The sequence below is a fragment of the Salmo salar genome, chromosome ssa14, assembly GCF_905237065.1.
Source record: "Salmo salar chromosome ssa14, Ssal_v3.1, whole genome shotgun sequence".
In the NCBI taxonomy this organism is placed as follows: Eukaryota; Metazoa; Chordata; class Actinopteri; order Salmoniformes; family Salmonidae; genus Salmo; species Salmo salar.
The window spans coordinates 80,044,790-80,061,930 of NC_059455.1; the positions used below are offsets into that span (position 1 = coordinate 80,044,790).

The window sequence follows — 17,141 nt, forward strand, 5'->3', positions numbered from 1 at the left end:
CAGAAATTGCACTAAGTCCAAACGGGCACCTGGTTTTATTTTGGGTTACCAGGGGTGAAATTTTATAACTGTTTTAAATACTTTTAAAGGGTATAGGGACCTCCATACCCACCCTGACAGCACCCTACTACGGGCCCAAGTCAATGGGGGCCGGCCTGGCTGATTTATGGAAGTTTTAAAAAATCTTCAGAAATTGCACCATGTTTTGGTGGGGACGTGTCCGTAGCATTTGGGTTACCAGGGGTGAAATTTTAGAAATGTTTTAAATACTTTTAAAGGGTATAGGGACCTCCATACCCACCCTGACAGCACCCTACTACGGGCCCAAGTCAATGGGGGCCGGCCTGGCTGATTTATGGAAGTGTTAAAAAATCTTCAGAAAATATTCTATGTTTTTCTTCTCAGAAATTGCACTAAGTCCAAACGGGCACCTGGTTTTATTTTGGGTTACCAGGGGTGAAATTTTATAACTGTTTTAAATACTTTTAAAGGGTATAGGGACCTCCATACCCACCCTGACAGCACCCTACTACGGGCCCAAGACCAAATGACACACACACAAAGACATGGGTGAGTTTCAAATAAATAGTCTTTATTTATCAGTGAATCATGGGTTGATTTGTCCCTCAATTAGTGTCCGGGCTCGGCTGGCGTTACGAGGCAAATTATGGAACCGGTAGTACTGTGCCTGGGTTTCCAGAGAATGACACATATGGTCAGCCACAGTCCCCCGGTCTTTAACCGAGCCTTGATTAAAGTTCAATGTAGCAATGCTTCGTCGAATTGTACCGAAGGTGACTTTACTTCCAATGCCAAATTCTTCAAATAGCTGGCCCACATACTCACAGATATTGCTGTACGGTTGACCGCAGGACGTGAAAAAGAAGAGTGTTGTGTCTGAGGTGATTCCACTCAGATGAGGCCTGATCTGATGGAATCGTTTAAGCCAAGTGTATTCCTGCACAGATAGAACAATTCTGCACTCACCGAAGCTATAGTTCGTTTTGTGGCTTGAAATAGACATCTGATAACCCCCACTTTCCGGGGTTACTTCAGTAAATTCCCTCTCACTGAATGTGGTGACTGGGGATCGTCGAGTGCCATTAAAGATGGCCAACCGGCTGGACATGAGAGCCGCAAACCTACGTCTATCAGCGCAGGTGGGTCGGACCTCCAGCCTACTGAGAACCGAAGGAATAGCTTGATTGCTTTGCTCAACAAATCGGCTTAACTCCGCAGCGCTGAGCACCTCGTCCCTGCAGCGTTTGCGGAATTTTGCCCTGTGTGTTGCCTGGCTCTGCCGCGAATCCCTGTCCATCTTTGCCAAGCAGAGTAACAACTTTCGGATTTTACTGGCTCTAGCCTGCAGACCTTCTGGCCGGAACTGAATGAGATAGTTCAAGAAACTTCGAACATCGGATCGGGTACATTTTTAACGTGGATGGTGCCAAACAACGGTCTTCACATTGACCGTACCACTCAGACGCACGTCTGTAGTTATCCAGAGAACACAGTCCTTCATCGGCCTTGCCCTCTGACATATAGCGGAGGAATTTCCGTACTCGGGATAGACTGGTGCGACAATTGTCAATTCGTTTAACTGAAGGGTTTCTACCCGTAGCAAAGTGCTCATATTCAGTCAAAATTACATTTCTCCAACCTTCAATTCCGGAATCCACACCGCCGCCTTCATCGCTCTCGCTCTCCGTGGAAGTCGCCTCCGCGCAGCCTCGCTCCCCTCGGTTCCGAGCGTGGTTCACCACCGATCTGGCTGGTTGACTGCACCGGCCCAGTCGCCACCGCCTGCTCACTCTCGTCCAACAGCTGCTGATCCACGCACAACTCACTTCCCACACACTGGAAATACACAGGGTTCTCCCAGGGCTCCAGCCGCGGTGCAACATCGTTGTTAGGCTGCGTACACTTCCATGATCCGGGCCGCTGTCTCTCGGCTGAAAGCCGGCAAGATTGCATAGCACACTTCCATTTAATAGTACCAGGCTTAAGTGCATGGACAGACTTGAAATGCCGGTCTATCCGCGCGATATTCAGCTTGGAACAAAGCCCACAGTCACGTCTTAGTCTGCCGCTCATAGCTTCTCTCTCTCTCCTGCCTTCCCGAGTGGGAGTGTGTGTGTGTCTCTCTTGGTGTGCTCCACCACATTATAACCTAACCCTAACTCCTAAACCTAAAATAGCCCTTTCCTTATGGGGACCTGCGAAATGTGCTGTAGCAGTGGACGTTATAATGTTACCTAAATTACGTTCTCTTTTGAGTAACTGTCACGTTCGTCTAAAGGAGGAGACCAAGGCGCAGCGTACTTAGAGTTCCACATGTTTAATAAATATGAAACTCACCAAAACAATACAGAAGAAAACGAAGCATGACGTTCTGGGCTGCTCACAGGCAGCTTCACAAACACAAGATCCCACAAAGCACAGGTGGGAAAAGGCTGCCTAAGTATGATTCCTAATCAGAGACAACGATAGCTGATTAGGTGGGCTTTCCTTACGGCGGCGGCTCTGGTGCGGGACGTGGACCCCGCTCCATCTTCGGCTAGGCCCACTTAGGTGGCGCCTCTGGAGTGGGGACCCTCGCCGCCGACCCCGGACTGGGGACCCTCGCAGCTGGCCCCGGACAGGCGGGTGACTCTGGCAGCTCCGGACAGGCGGGCGACTCTGGCAGCTCCGGACAGGCGGGCGACTCTGGCAGCTCCGGACAGGCGGGCGACTCTGGCAGCTCCGGACAGGCGGGCGACTCACCAGGCTGGGGAGACATGCAGGAGGCCTAGCTCTGGGAGCAGGCACAGGACGCACCAGGCTGGGGAGACATGCAAGAGGCCTGGCTCTGGGCGCAGGCACAGGACTCACCAGGCTGGGGAGACATGCAGGAGGCCTGGCTCTGGGAGCAGGCACAGGACGCACCAGGCTGGGGAGACTTGCAGGAGGCCTGGCTCTGGGCGCATGCACAGGACTCACCAGGCAGGGGAGACATGCAGGAGGCCTGGCTCTGGGAGCAGGCACAGGATAGACCGGGTCCTGGAGACGCACTGGAGGTCTGGAGCGCACGGCCTGCACAACCCTTCCTGGCTCGTTGCCCACTCTAGCATGGCACTTGCGGGGGGCTGGTATCGACCCCACCGGTCTGTGCGTGCGGATGGGCGAGACCGTGCGCACTTCCGCATAGCACGGTGCTCTCCAGGCCAAACGCTCCCCATAATAAGCACGGGGAGTTGGCTTAGGGCTAACCCTTAGCCCAGCCAAACTACCCGTGTGCCCCCCCAAAACATTTTGGGGGGGCTGCCTCAGGTTCCCATAGCTCCCTTCGCTTGTCCTCCCAGAGTTGACGTTCCAACTCCCATGTCCATCCTTCCCCCCGATGCTCCAAACCACGCTGGTTGGTCTTCTGTTGGTGGGATCTTCTTTCACGTTCATCTAAAGGAGTAGACCAAGGCGCAGCGTACTTAGAGTTCCACATGTTTAACCTGTTGGGTCTAGGGGGCAGCATTTGCACGTCTGGATAAAAAAAATGTACCCGATTTAATCTGGTTACTAATCCTACCCAGTAACTAGAATATGCATATACTTATTATATATGGATAGAAAACACTCTAAAGTTTCCAAAACTGTTTGAATGGTGTCTGTGAGTATAACAGAACTCATTTGGCAGGCAAAACCCTGAGACATTTTCTGACAGGAAGTGGATACCTGATGTGTTGTATTGACTTTAAACCTATCCCATTGAAAAACACAGGGGTTTAGGAATATTTTGGCACTTCCTATTGCTTCCACTAGATGTCACCAGCCTTTACAAAGTGTTTTGAGTCTTCTGGAGGGAGATCTGACCGAACAAGAGCCATGGAACGGTGATGTCCCATTAGACACCTGGCGCGCTACTTCATGTTGGGTACCCTCGTTCCAATACGTTATAAAAGACTATGCATTCGTCCACCTTGAATATTATTCATGTTCTGGTTAAAAAGGCCCTAATGATTTATGCTATACAACGTTTGACATGTTTGAACGAACGGAAATATATTTTTTCCCCTCGTTCATGACGAGAAGTCCGGCTGGCTTACATCATGTGCTAACGAGACGGAGATTTTTGGACATAAATGATGAGCTTTTTTGAACAAAACTACATTCGTTATGGACCTGTGATACCTGGAAGTGACATCTGATGAAGAGAATCAAAGGTAATGGATTATTTACATAGTATTTTCGATTTTAGATCTCCCCAACATGACGTCTAGTCTGTATCGCAACGCGTATTTTTCTGGGCACAGTGCTCAGATTATTGCAAAGTGTGATTTCCCAGTAAGGTTATTTTTAAATCTGGCAAGTTGATTGCGTTCAAAAGATGTAAATCTATAATTCTTTAAATGACAATATAATATTTTACCAATGTTTTCTAATTTTAATTATTTAATTTGTGACGCTGACTTGACTGCCGGTTATTGGAGGGAAACGATTTCCTCAACATCAATGCCATAGTAAAACGCTGTTTTTGGATATAAATATCAACTTGATAGAACTAAAAATGCATGCATTGTCTAACATAATGTCCTAGGAGTGTCATCTGATGGAGATTGTAAAAGGTTAGTGTATCATTTTAGCTGGTTTTATGGTTTTGGTGACCCTGTCTTTGACTTGACAAAACATTACACACAACTCTTGTAAATGTACTGTCCTAACATACTCTAAATTTATGCTTTCGCCGTAAAACCTTTTTGAAATCGTAAAACGTGGTTAGATTAAGGAGATGTTTATCTTTCAAATGGTGTAACATAGTTGTATTTTTGAAAAATTTGAATTTTGACATTTATTTGGATTCAAATTTGCCGCTCTTGAAATGCACCTGCTGTTGATGGAGTGCACCACGGGTGGCACGCTAGCGTCCCACCTAGCCCCAAGAGGTTAATAAATATGAAACTCACCAAAACAATACAGAAGAAAACGAAGCGTGACGTTCTGGGCTACTCACAGGCAGCTACACAAACACAAGATCCCACAAAGCACAGTTGGAAAAAGGCTGCCTAAGTATGATTCCTAATCAGAGACAACGATAGACAGCTGCCTCTGATTAGGAACCATACTCGGCCCAAAACAAAGAAATACAAAAACATAGAAAAAGGAACATAGAACGCCCACCCTAGTCACACCCTGGCCTAACCAAAATAGAGACCAAAACCCTCTCTATGGCCAGGGCGTGACAATAACATGCTTGTGCCTCCCTCTCTCTTCCTAAAGCACACTTTTGCACTTTCTGAGTTTCCCACAGAAGTGATATACATATTCAAGGCTAACTATGCTAGCTGTCCCCCACGATGAAATCAGGATTTGGATTTCAATCTGTGGATTTGGTCATATGTTCGTTCAGACATTCGTTCGTACATTAGTCACATGCGATATCTCAGGCAGCACTGGGCTGATTTTGACAAAATTCGGGTGAACGCTGCGTCTTACCATAGAGATTTACAAAAAATACACTGATAGGCCCAAGGTGGGTGCTATGGTAATTAACTGAAATGTGTTTACTGTTGCGTTGTTAGTTCTATGCATTCTTCAATAATCCATGATCTTCATACCGTATACGTCTACACACCGTGAAACAATGAACGTATTTATATACTTTCCTACTTGTATAATGATCATGTCTGCATTCCAAATGGCACCCTATTCCCTGTACAGTGCACTACTTTGACCAGAGCTGGTCTAAAGTAGTGCACAAAATAGAGCACCATATGGGACTTCGTGCACTACTCTATTACTCATTGACATTGTAGTTGGCTCTCTGGTGACAAATGTCATACCTGTTTTGAGTTATGGTACACCATTAGTCTGAATACATAGTCACATTGTAATAAAGGAGTGATCTTCACCAGTTTTTTTATTTATTTAACTAGGCAAGTCAGTTAAGAACAAATTCTTATTTACAATAACAGCCTTGTTCAGGGACAGAACGACAGATTATTACTTTCTCAGCTCAGGGATTCAATCTAGCAACCTTTTGGTTGCTGGCCCAACGCTCTAACCACAAGTTTACCTGCCGCCCCAAGGGTACCAGCATTAATCCAGAGCACTGGTTCCTTAATTAATGAGAGGTTATCATGGACAAAGCCTAAAAAATACACAGCTCATTTCTCTCCCTGGCATCTGTGCTGCCTGACTAATGCAGTGTCACCGGGTCTGAACATAATTAAACACTTAACGACACAGCTCTCTATTTACTCTGACCCTTCTCACCACTAACAGCATGTCTATGTGTGACAGGGACAGGGTTGTGTTCAGCAGGGAGAAAACGTTTTGAAATGTTTTGAATCAGGGAGGCAGCCTTTTCTTGAACTTCTACAATTAGAATATAGATTTTTGTTGTCCGGAAAACGTTTCGAAATATTTTGAAATGGGGAGGTATACCACCTGGCTGAACATGTTCATTTAAAACACAGATTTGTTGCTGTTGTAAAAGTTTTTTTTACAGTGTGCCCTACTGAACATGACCCAGACAGGCAACCTGTTCTACTTATAGAAGTGTGAGCAGGAACAATATCAGAACCAGCACATAGACTTTGAATAACAACTTCAAAGTTAGTTTGTTGGCTTTTAACATAATTCTCGCTGAAAGAAATATAAGTTATTGGTAGTATGGATATTAAGCTTGCTCATTGTCCCCTTAGAGAGAGAGATCTTTTAGAATTTTCAGAATATATCTGAGTGAACTTTAAATATTTATAAGATTATGCTCATGAAATTCAAGCAGGAACAATTATTGGATTTTCACAACAAATAAAAACGAGTGAGATGAAAATATGTAATTAGACTTGCTAAAGGGGAATCTCAGTTTCCAGCAAACCTAATTATTCTTTGAATCAGTAGCTTTCAGATGAAATCAGTGTGTTACAGTGCACCATAATACTGTCATAAGAAGAACATGTCACCTGAGTCAGTCTCCACCATACTTGCTATGACACTTTACTTACTTGCACACACACACACACACACACACACACACACACACACACACACACACACACACACACACACACACACACACACACACACACACACACACACACACACAATTACTATGACAGTTTGCTTGCTTACTTGCTGGAAGGAAATTAAGCAAACTGATCTGAGAAGTTCCTGGTTTATTAGTCCATTACCAGGAATGATTTGTGGCTGTTAGAAAATACTCTCCTATCAGCAATGCACAGGGAGAAAAGTACACCTTTACAGGGCTTATGCTAATCTTGAGTAACAGCCTATAGCCTAGAACTTCAAGTTGATGCGTGATTTGCCCAAAAGTTTAAAATAAGATGGAGGCCTATGTCATATGTTCCACTTTACAATACTCCTTAGTTTACTACAGCAACTGGAACTTAAATTGAGATTCTTAAAGCCATCTGCACCAGCCTGGGGGTGAAGGAAAGGTAGGGCCCTTGAAATACCCTAGCTCACTGGCAGGGAGGCTGTACAGAGGGTCAAGGGTCACCAACAAGACTGCAGCAATCTTAGAGGTCCATTGTGTACACACACACACACACACACACACACACACACACACACACACACACACACACACACACACACACACACACACACACACACACACACACACACACACACACACACACACACACACACACACACACACACACACACACACACACCGACCAGGAGAGTGAGTTGCACCTCATCCAGGCCACAGACTGCAATTGAAGCAAAGGAAATCCTAAAAAAATACTTAAACTAATGTAACTAACTAAAACAGTGTGCTGCCTTAAACTAGAGTATGCTGCCTTAATTAAACTAAAGTTTGCTGCCTTAAACTAAACAGTGTGCTGCCTTAAACTAAACAGTGTGCTGCCTTAAACTAAAACAATGTGCTGCCTTAAACGAATGTGCAGGATAATTGATATGCCCCGTAGGGTTCTATGTGCAGCAATGCTATGGATGCACAAACTACTGGCCTCCCATGTACTGGGGTGAGTGTGTTACACTGCGACCTGTATGCTCTCGTTGGCTGGCCCTCGCTTCATACTCGTTGCCAAACCCACTGGCTCCAGGTCATCTACAAGACCCTGCTAGGTAAAGTCCCCCCATATCTCAGCTCACTGATCACCATAACAGATATTTATGTAACAGAGTAACAGATTTGTCCATTGAAAGTTCTCCTGCAACAGGCAAATCAAATTAAGATCCTACATCTGTATACAAGGGCTTGCGAAAGTATTCACCCCCCTTGGCATTTTTCCTATTTTGTTGCCTTACAACCTGGAATTAAAATATATTTTTTTATGGGTTTGTATTATTTGATTTACACAACATGCCTGCCACTTTGAAGATGCAAAATATTATTTATTGTGAAACAAACAACAAATAAGACTAATAAACTGAAAACATGAGCATGCAGTTATGCATGCTCATGTTTTCAGTTTATTAGTCTTATTGGGGGGGGGGTTACACCCCCCCAAAGTCAATACTTTGTAGAGCCACCTTTTGCAGAAATTACAGCTGCAAGTCTCTTGGGTTATGTCTCTGTAAAATTGGCACATCTAGCCAATGGGATTTTTGCCCATTCTTCATGGCAAAACTGCTCCAGCTTCTTCAAGTTTGATGGGTTCCACTGGTGTACAGCAATCTTTAAGTCATACCACAGATTCTCAATTGGATTGAGGTCTGGGCTTTGACTAGGCCATTCCAAGACATTTAAATGTTTCCCCTTAAACCACTTGAGTGTTGCTTTAGCAGTATGCTTAGGGCCGTTGTCCTGCTGGAAGGGGAACCTCCGTCCCAGTCTCAAATCTCTGGAAGACTGAAACAGGTTTCCCTCAAGAATTTCCCTATATTTAGCACCATCCACCATTCCTTAAATTCTGACCAGTTTCCCAGTCCCCGCCGATGAAAAACATCCCCACAGCATGATGCTGCCACCACCATGCTTCACTGTGGGGATGGTGTTCTCGGGGTGATGTGAGGTGTTGGGTTTGAGTCAGACATAGCATTTTCCTTGACGGCCAAAAAGCTACATTTTAGACTCATCTAGCCAGAGTACCTTCTTCCATATGTTTGGGGAGTCTCCAACATACCTTTTTTTCTGGCCACTCTTCCGTAAAGCACAACTCTGTGGAGTGTACGGTTTAAAGTGGTCCTATGGACAGAAACTCCAATATCCGCTGTGGAGCTTTGCAGCTCCTTCGGGGTTATCTTTGGTTCACCAGATCTTATTTAGGGGCTTCATAGCAAAGAGGGTGAATACATATGCACACACCACTTTTCCATTTTACATTTTTTTTACATTTTGTAACAAGTACATTTTTTAATTTCACAACACCGATTTGAACTATTTTGTGTATGTCCATTACATGCAATCCAAATAAAAAACATTAGGAACATTAGGAATATTGAGTTGCACACCCCCTCCCCCCTTTAGTCCTCAGAACAGCCTAAATTCGTCAGGGCATGGACTCTACAAGGTGTTGAAAGCATTCCACAGGGATGCTGACCCATGTTGACTCCAATGCTTCCCACAATTGTGTTAAGTTGGCTGGAAGTCCTTTCGGTGGTGGACCATTCTTGATACACACAGGAAACTGTTGAGCGTGTTGAGCAGTTCTTGACACAAACCGGTGCGCCTGGCACCTACTACCATACCCCTTTTATAGACACTTAAATATTTTGTCTTGTCATTCACCCTTTGAATGGCACACATACACAATCCATGTCTCATCTGTTTCAAGGTTTAAAAATGCTTTAACCTGTCTCCTCCCCTCATCTATACTGATTGACGTGGATTCAACAAGGGACATGAATAAGGGATTATAGCTTTCACCTGGATTCACCTGGTCAGTCTATGTCATGGAAAGAGCAGGTGTCCTTAATGTTTTGTATACTTAGCGCATAATGCATGTATAAAGTGTGTGAAGTTACCCCAGCATGGGGCATTAGGAGAAGTAACCCCAGCATGGGGCATTAGGAGAAGTAATCCCAGCATGGGGCATTAGGAGAAGTAACCCCAGCATGGGGCATTAGGAGAAGTAACCCCAGCATGGGGCATTAGGAGAAGTAACCCCATCATGGAGCATTAGGAGAAGTAATCTCAGCAAGGGGCATTAGGAGAAGTAGCCCCAGCATGGGGCATTAGGAGAAGTAACCCCAGCATGGAGCATTAGGAGAAGTAACCCCAGCATGGAGCATTAGGAGAAGTAACCCCAGCATGGAGCATTAGGAGAAGTAACCCCAGCATGGGGCATTAGGAGAAGTAACCCCAGCATGGAGCATTAGGAGAAGTAACCCCAGCATGGAGCATTAGGAGAAGTAACCCCAGCATGGAGCATTAGGAGAAGTAACCCCAGCATGGAGCATTAGGAGAAGTAACCCCAGCATGGAGCATTAGGAGAAGTAACCCCAGCATGGGGCATTAGGAGAAGTAACCCCAGCATGGAGCATTAGGAGAAGTAACCCCAGCATGGGGCATTAGGAGAAGTAACCCCAGCATGGAACATTGGGAGAAGTAACTCCAACATGGGGCATTAGGAGAAGTAACCCCAGCATGGAGCATTAGGAGAAGTAACCCCAGCATGGAGCATTAGGAGAAGTAACCCCAGCAAGGGGCATTAGGAGAAGTAACCCCAACATGGGGCTTTAGGAGAAGCCCAGAGAGGCAGATATACATGTATGGCAGCAGAAGGTAAGGGACATTACTCACTCAGTGGGAGTTGGAATGGGACCAAACATGGCCAAGACTGTGATCAGGCGATCAGCTCAGTAACGTCATTAATTAAATCTGCCTGCTGCAGCAGAGGGGGGAAATAAATGAATAAATAAGTGTGATTAATCTGGCAGGCCTCTCCATCTGAAAGAACGCACACACACACATACAAAGACACATACAGATGTAGTATCCTAATTTGATCGCTCTTTTGTTGCTGAGAATTTTCCTGCTTACAGGAAATGCAAACTTTTAGTGTATTTGAGAATGCTTCTAAAGTTTGTCTTTTTCAAATTTGAGACTTTACTTACACGAACAAAAAATTATCCCTTTACAAAAATATCCATTAATTATAATCCACAACATTTCCTGTTGCTGCAGGATTATTTTCCTGCTGTAGAAAACCGGCTCAGATTAAGATCCTACATCTGTAACATTCAATCACAAATAAGCAAGCAAACACACAAAAACACACACACAAACGCACACACACGCACGCACACACATAGCTATATTTTCGCGAAATGAAAGGATTTTTTGGGGAGACAACATTTTTACAATAAGAAAATCGTATTTTCCCTAACACCTAACATTAAACCTATCCCTAACCATTCATCTAACCCTTAGACTTGAAAAAACTATTTTCAAAAAAGTTATTGTCTTCCTACTTTGTCAGGACATTTGTGTGAATTGTTAGGACATTGGGGTCCTGATAAGGTAGGAAAACAAGCACACACACAAACCAAACCACCACCTCCCTCAGCCCTTGCTCCAGAGCTTGCAGATCATCAAATCAAATTGTATTTGTCACATACACGTGGTTAGCAGATGTTAATGCGAGTGCAGCGAAATGCTTGTGCTTCTAGTTCTGACAGTGCAGTAATATCTAACAAGTAATCTAACAAATTCAAAACAACTACCTTATACACACAAATGTAAAAGGATGGGATAAGAATACGGACAGTCCAAATAAATATATGGATGAGCGATGGCCGTGCGGCATAGGCAAGATGCAATAGATGTTATGAAATACAGTAAATACATGAGATGAGTAATGTAGGATATGTAAACATTATTAAAGAGGAATTATTTAAAGTGACTAGTGATACCTTTATTAAATCTATTTATTAAAATGGCCAGTGATTTGGGTCTTTATGTTGGCAGCAGCCTCTCTATGTTAAGGATGGCTGTTAAACAGTCTGATGACCGTGAGATATAATCTGTTTTTCAGTCTCTCGGTCCCAGCTTTGATCCACCTGTACTGACCTCGCCTTCTGGATGATAACGGGGTGAACAGGCAGTGGTTCGGGTGGTTGTTGTCCTTGATGATCATTTTGGCCTTCCTGTGACATCGGGTGCTGTAGGTGTCCTGGAGGGCAGGTAGTTTGCCCTCTGTGATGCGTTGTGCAGACCGCACTACCCTCTGGAGAGCCTTGCGGTTGAGGACGGTGCAGTTGTCGTACCAGGCGGTGATACAGCCCGATAGGATATTCTCGATTGTGCATCTGAAAAAGTTTGTGAGGGTTTTAGGTGACAAGCCAAATTTCTTCAGCCTCCTGAGGTTGTAGAGGCGCTGTAGCGCCTTCTTCACCACGCTGTCTGTGTGGGTGGACCATTTCAGTTTGTACGTGATGTGTACGCCGAGGAACTTAAAACTTTCCACCTTCTCCACTACTGTTCCGTCAATGTGGACAGGGGGGTGCTCCCTCTGCTGTTTCCTGAAGTCCACGATCATCTCCTTTGTTTTGTTAATGTTAAGTTAGAGGTTGTTTTCCTGAAACCACACTACGAGTGTCCTCACCTCCTCCCTGTAGGCTGTCTCGTAGTTGTTGCTAATTAGCCCTACCACTGTTGTGTTGTCTGCAAACTTGATGATTGAGTTGGAGGTGTGCATGGCCATGCAGTCATGGGTGAACAGGGAGTACAGGAGAGGGCTGAGCACGCACCCTTGTGGGTCTCCAGTGTTGAGGATCAGCGAAGTGGAGATGTTGTTTCCTACCTTCACCACCTGAGGGTGGCCCGTCAGAAAGTCCAGAACCCAATTGCATAGGGCGGGGTTGAGACCCAGGGCCTTAAGCTTAATGATGAGCTTGGAGGGTACTATGGTGTTGAATGCTGAGCTGTAGTCGATGAACAGCATTCTTACACACATTTACATTACATTTAGCAGACGCTCTTATCCAGAGCGACTTCCAAATTGGTGCATTCACCTTATGATATCCAGTGGAACAACCAGTTTACAATAGTACATCTATATATTTTTTTTTGAGGGGGGGGTTAGAAGGATTACTTTATCCTATCCCAGGTATTCCTTAAAGAGGTGGGGTTTCAGGTGTCTCCGGAAGGTGGTGATTGACTCCGCTGTCCTGGCGTTGTGAGGGAGCTTGTTCCACCATTGGGGTGCCAGAGCAGCGAACAGTTTTGACTGGGCTGAGCGGGAACTGTGCTTCCGCAGAGGTAGGGGGGCCAGCAGGCCAGAGGTGGATGAACGCAGTGCCCTTGTTTGGGTGTAGGGACTGATCAGAGCCTGAAGGCAAGGAGGTGCTGTTCCCCTCACAGCTCCGTAGGCAGCACCATTGTCTTGTAGCAGATGCGAGCTTCAACTGGAAGCCAGTGGAGTGTGCGGAGGAGCGGGGTGACGTGAGAGAACTTGGGAAGGTTGAACACCAGACGGGCTGCGGTGTTCTGGATGAGTTGTAGGGGTTTAATGGCACAGGCAGGGAGCCCAGCCAATAGCGAGTTGCAGTAATCCAGACGGGAGATGACAAGTGCCTGGATTAGGACCTGTGCCGCTTCCTGTGAAAGGCATGGTTGTACTCTGCGAATGTTGTAGAGCATGAACCTACAGGATCGGGTCACCGCCTTGATGTTAGCGGAGAACGACAGGGTGTTGTCCAGGGTCGCGCCAAGGCTCTTAGCACTCTGGGAGGACACAATGGAGTTGTCAACCGTGATGGCGAGATCATGGAACGGGTAGTCCTTCCCCGGGAGGAAGAGCAGCTCCGTCTTGCCGAGGTTCAGCTTAAGGTGGTGATCCATCATCCACACTGATATGTCTGCCAGACATGCAGAGATGCGATTCGCCGCCTGGTTATCAGAAGGGGGAAAGGAGAAGATTAATTGTGTGTCGTCTGCGTAGCAATGATAGGAGAGACCATGTGAGGATATGACAGAGCCAAGTGACTTGGTCTATAGCGAGAATAGGAGAGGGCCTAGAACTGAGCCCTGGGGGACACCAGTGGTGATAGCACGTGGTGCGGAGACAGATTCTCGCCACGCCACCTGGTAGGAGCGACCTGTCAGGTAGGACGCAATCCAAGAGTGAGCCGCGCCGGAGATGCCCAACTCGGAGAGGGTGGATACATAGGTATTCCTTTAGTCCAGATGGGATAAGGCAGTGTGCAGTGTGATGGCGATTGCATCGTCTGTGGACCTGTTGGTGCGGTATGCAAACTGAAGTGGGTCTAGGGTGGCAGGTAAGGTGGAGGTGATATGATTCCTGACTAGTCTCTTAAAGTACTTCATGATGTCAGAAGTGAGTGCTACGGGGCGATAGTAATTTAGTTCAGTTATCTTTGCCTTCTTTGGGGACACATTTGGCATTGATGATGTGAAGCTTTGACAGATTATGTCTGGGGACCTGTCTGAAGACAAGTTCAAAGTCAACATGTTGACCTCGAACCAGGAGGCCTCCTGCCTCAGTTTCTAATGTAGCTACTGCTGGTAGGGTCAAAGAGTGGTGGATAGAGGGGATGAGAATTGTTCAGAGGGTGAAGAGAGAAGAAAAATACGGTTTTAGACTGATGTACACAATAGACTCGATGGCCATTGTTCTTGGTTCTGAATAAATCACACATGTACACACACGCATGTGTGCACGCACACACACTCACATGCACACACTGATAGAATATTACAAATGTGTCCCTGACTTCAATGTTAAATATGTAATTCAGCAGCAACATTTAAGAAATTCTCTCTGATTCAGTTTCCATGATTTTTTAATGTAGCCCATTGCCTATTGTATTTACAGAGCTGGTCCCCTTGCTGTAGAGGGTGTCAAATAAGGTACCTTGTGTTGATCATATACATTGTAATCCCTCTGAGCAAGTGTTCAGCCACTGATTATACTATCAAAGTTGTATATGGAGGCCAGCCATGTTTGACTAAATTACAATCCACCCAAACAGATTCATGTCCCTTTCGATGTGTTGTGGTTAATACTGTATATCTCTATCTTTTCCATTAGGGTTTATTTTACTCAAGGGCTGCTTGGTTTTGTTTAAATCAGATCAATTGAGCTTCAACCATAGGTACACACAACAACAAGCCAACTCCAAAGGATACACTTTTAACTGGGCTCGCAAACGTAGGAAAACGTCTCTTTTATAGGTGGCTCTGTGGTCTGATTAGAGAAATATGAATTCGGATGGGACAGTCTCCAAAACAAAGTTGGTTTGTTGAATAAAGAAGTCATAGTGAGATTGACATTTTCTTCAACTGGAAAATGGAATTAAAAGATCACATATATTTTTCATAGGCTTCGTCTAAATTAGGCCTTTTAAAATTAGACAAGGAAGAACACGGTTCAAAACCCCTCCTTTTTAACAACACAGTCTTGTGCCAGCTTGTTGGATGGAGATGGGAGCGCCTGTTTTATAAAACATTACAGGGTAGATGCATTGCCAGCTTGCTGTTCTCACCCACTCCATCAACACAGCATGGTCCACCCCTACCGCTGTCCCTCTGCGTTTGTTAAGTGGACTGACAGGATTGGTCCAATGTCTAGTATGGCGAGAGGAGAGGAGGAGAGTAGAGAGTTAGGAGGAGAGTGGAGAGGAGACAGAAGACGAGTCAATGACACTAGAGGGGTGAGCAGTGTGTCTGGCAGGGGTACGGGTATGGGTACGGGAGAGGAGAAGAGTGGGAGTCAGGTCAGAAGCACCAGCTGGAGTAATGGAGGGAAGGATGGAGGGGAAGACGGAGGAGAGGAAGAGAGAGAAGGAGAAAGGGGGAGGGAGCATCACTCAGGTTTCCGTGGGATGGGTGATGAAGGAAGTGATGGAAAGAGAGACAGGGAGAGAGAGAGATGGAGAGAGCACCTCTCTGGCTGGTGTGGCGTGGGTGATGAAGGGAGTGGACTGTAGGAGAGTGCCTCTTCTCTAAGGCTGTCATCATGGCGAGGGCCGTGCCAACACTGACGACAGAGTGGTACATGCAGATGGGAGTAGAGAGCCCGTGGCAGGCTGTACTCACAGCATCCATCCTCTTCCTGGCTGGCAGCAAGGCCAGCTGGAGGTTACTTCTGATTGATGGGCCCAGACACTGACTGAGAAAAAGAAGTCAGCATCGGAAAACAGCCAGCAAACCCCAACTCTTACTGTAGCTACAAATCATGTATAATACATTCCTAACCTTTTAAATATACATTTCTTAAAAGTTAAAGTAATGCTCACTCTATCACCAATATAGGTAAGTATTGCTTAGGATCCTTTATTCCTGCTTCCTGTCATCATCCCCAGTGTGTGTTAGTGAGAAGCAGGTGGCAGGTAGACAGGTTGAGTGTGTTACTCTGGTACTCAGCATGCAGTGTCAGCTTCTCTCAGGTCAAAGTCTGCTAAAGTATGATAATGAGACTGCAGAGTGTTGATCATTGACAGGAAGTGGTGAACAGCAAGTGCATAGTGCGAGTTGTTGTACGACAACGCTTTGGACAGCTTGTGTTTTAGCACACACACGCATACGCACACCCACACCCACACACACACCCACACACACACACACACACACACACACACACACACACACACACACACACACACACACACACACACACACACACACACACACACACACACACACACACACACACAAACAAACAAACAAACAAACAAACAAACAAACAAACAAACAAACAAAACACAGACGGACCTGAATGCACTGCACACACAACACACACACACACTCTGTCTCTCTCTCTCACACACTCTCTCTTTCTCACTCTCTCTCTCTCACACACATGCACACACACGCACACACCCACACACACAAAGGTGGGTGCCCTTGAATACTGTTATGATGTATCAACTCAGAGACAGGCTGTGTAAAGAAGTGTGACAGTGTTTGCTAATCAATCCACCCACTGATGTGATCAGAACACAGGTTATGTCAACGCCTGAAAAGAGCTCTATCTTAACCCTCTTCCTATTTATGAATCCACTGACCAATAAGATACCTCATCCTCACAGATCTGTACTGAGTCCATATTAGGACCACCTCAATCTCAGCAGGACTTTTTTCTGACATGGACACCGTAGATCTAACATTTTAGTCATTTTAACATTTCCTCCTCATCATGATCTCAAAATAGTCTAATTTTTGTGGACCTGGAGCTACAGTATGTTGAATATTGAATGTGTGAGTGAAA

The 17,141-nt window shown here is 45.5% G+C and overlaps 1 long non-coding RNA gene across 2 annotated transcripts in view; it reads right to left on the reverse strand.

Moving 5' to 3' along the window:
• The window catches only part of LOC123726816 (uncharacterized), a 72,563-nt gene extending 56,299 nt beyond the window's left edge, over window positions 1-16,264 (reverse strand). The window contains exons 1-3 of one of the 2 annotated variants that reach the window (XR_006758968.1): window positions 16,171-16,264; window positions 15,817-16,043; window positions 14,698-15,499 (exon numbers count right to left, since the gene is read on the reverse strand). This is a non-coding gene — a long non-coding RNA (uncharacterized lncRNA). Of the gene's footprint in view, window positions 1-14,697; window positions 15,500-15,816; window positions 16,044-16,170 lie in introns of those variants that run through there. The other variant, XR_006758969.1, reaches the window with a different exon arrangement.
• Between the last annotated feature and the right edge of the window lie 877 nt (window positions 16,265-17,141).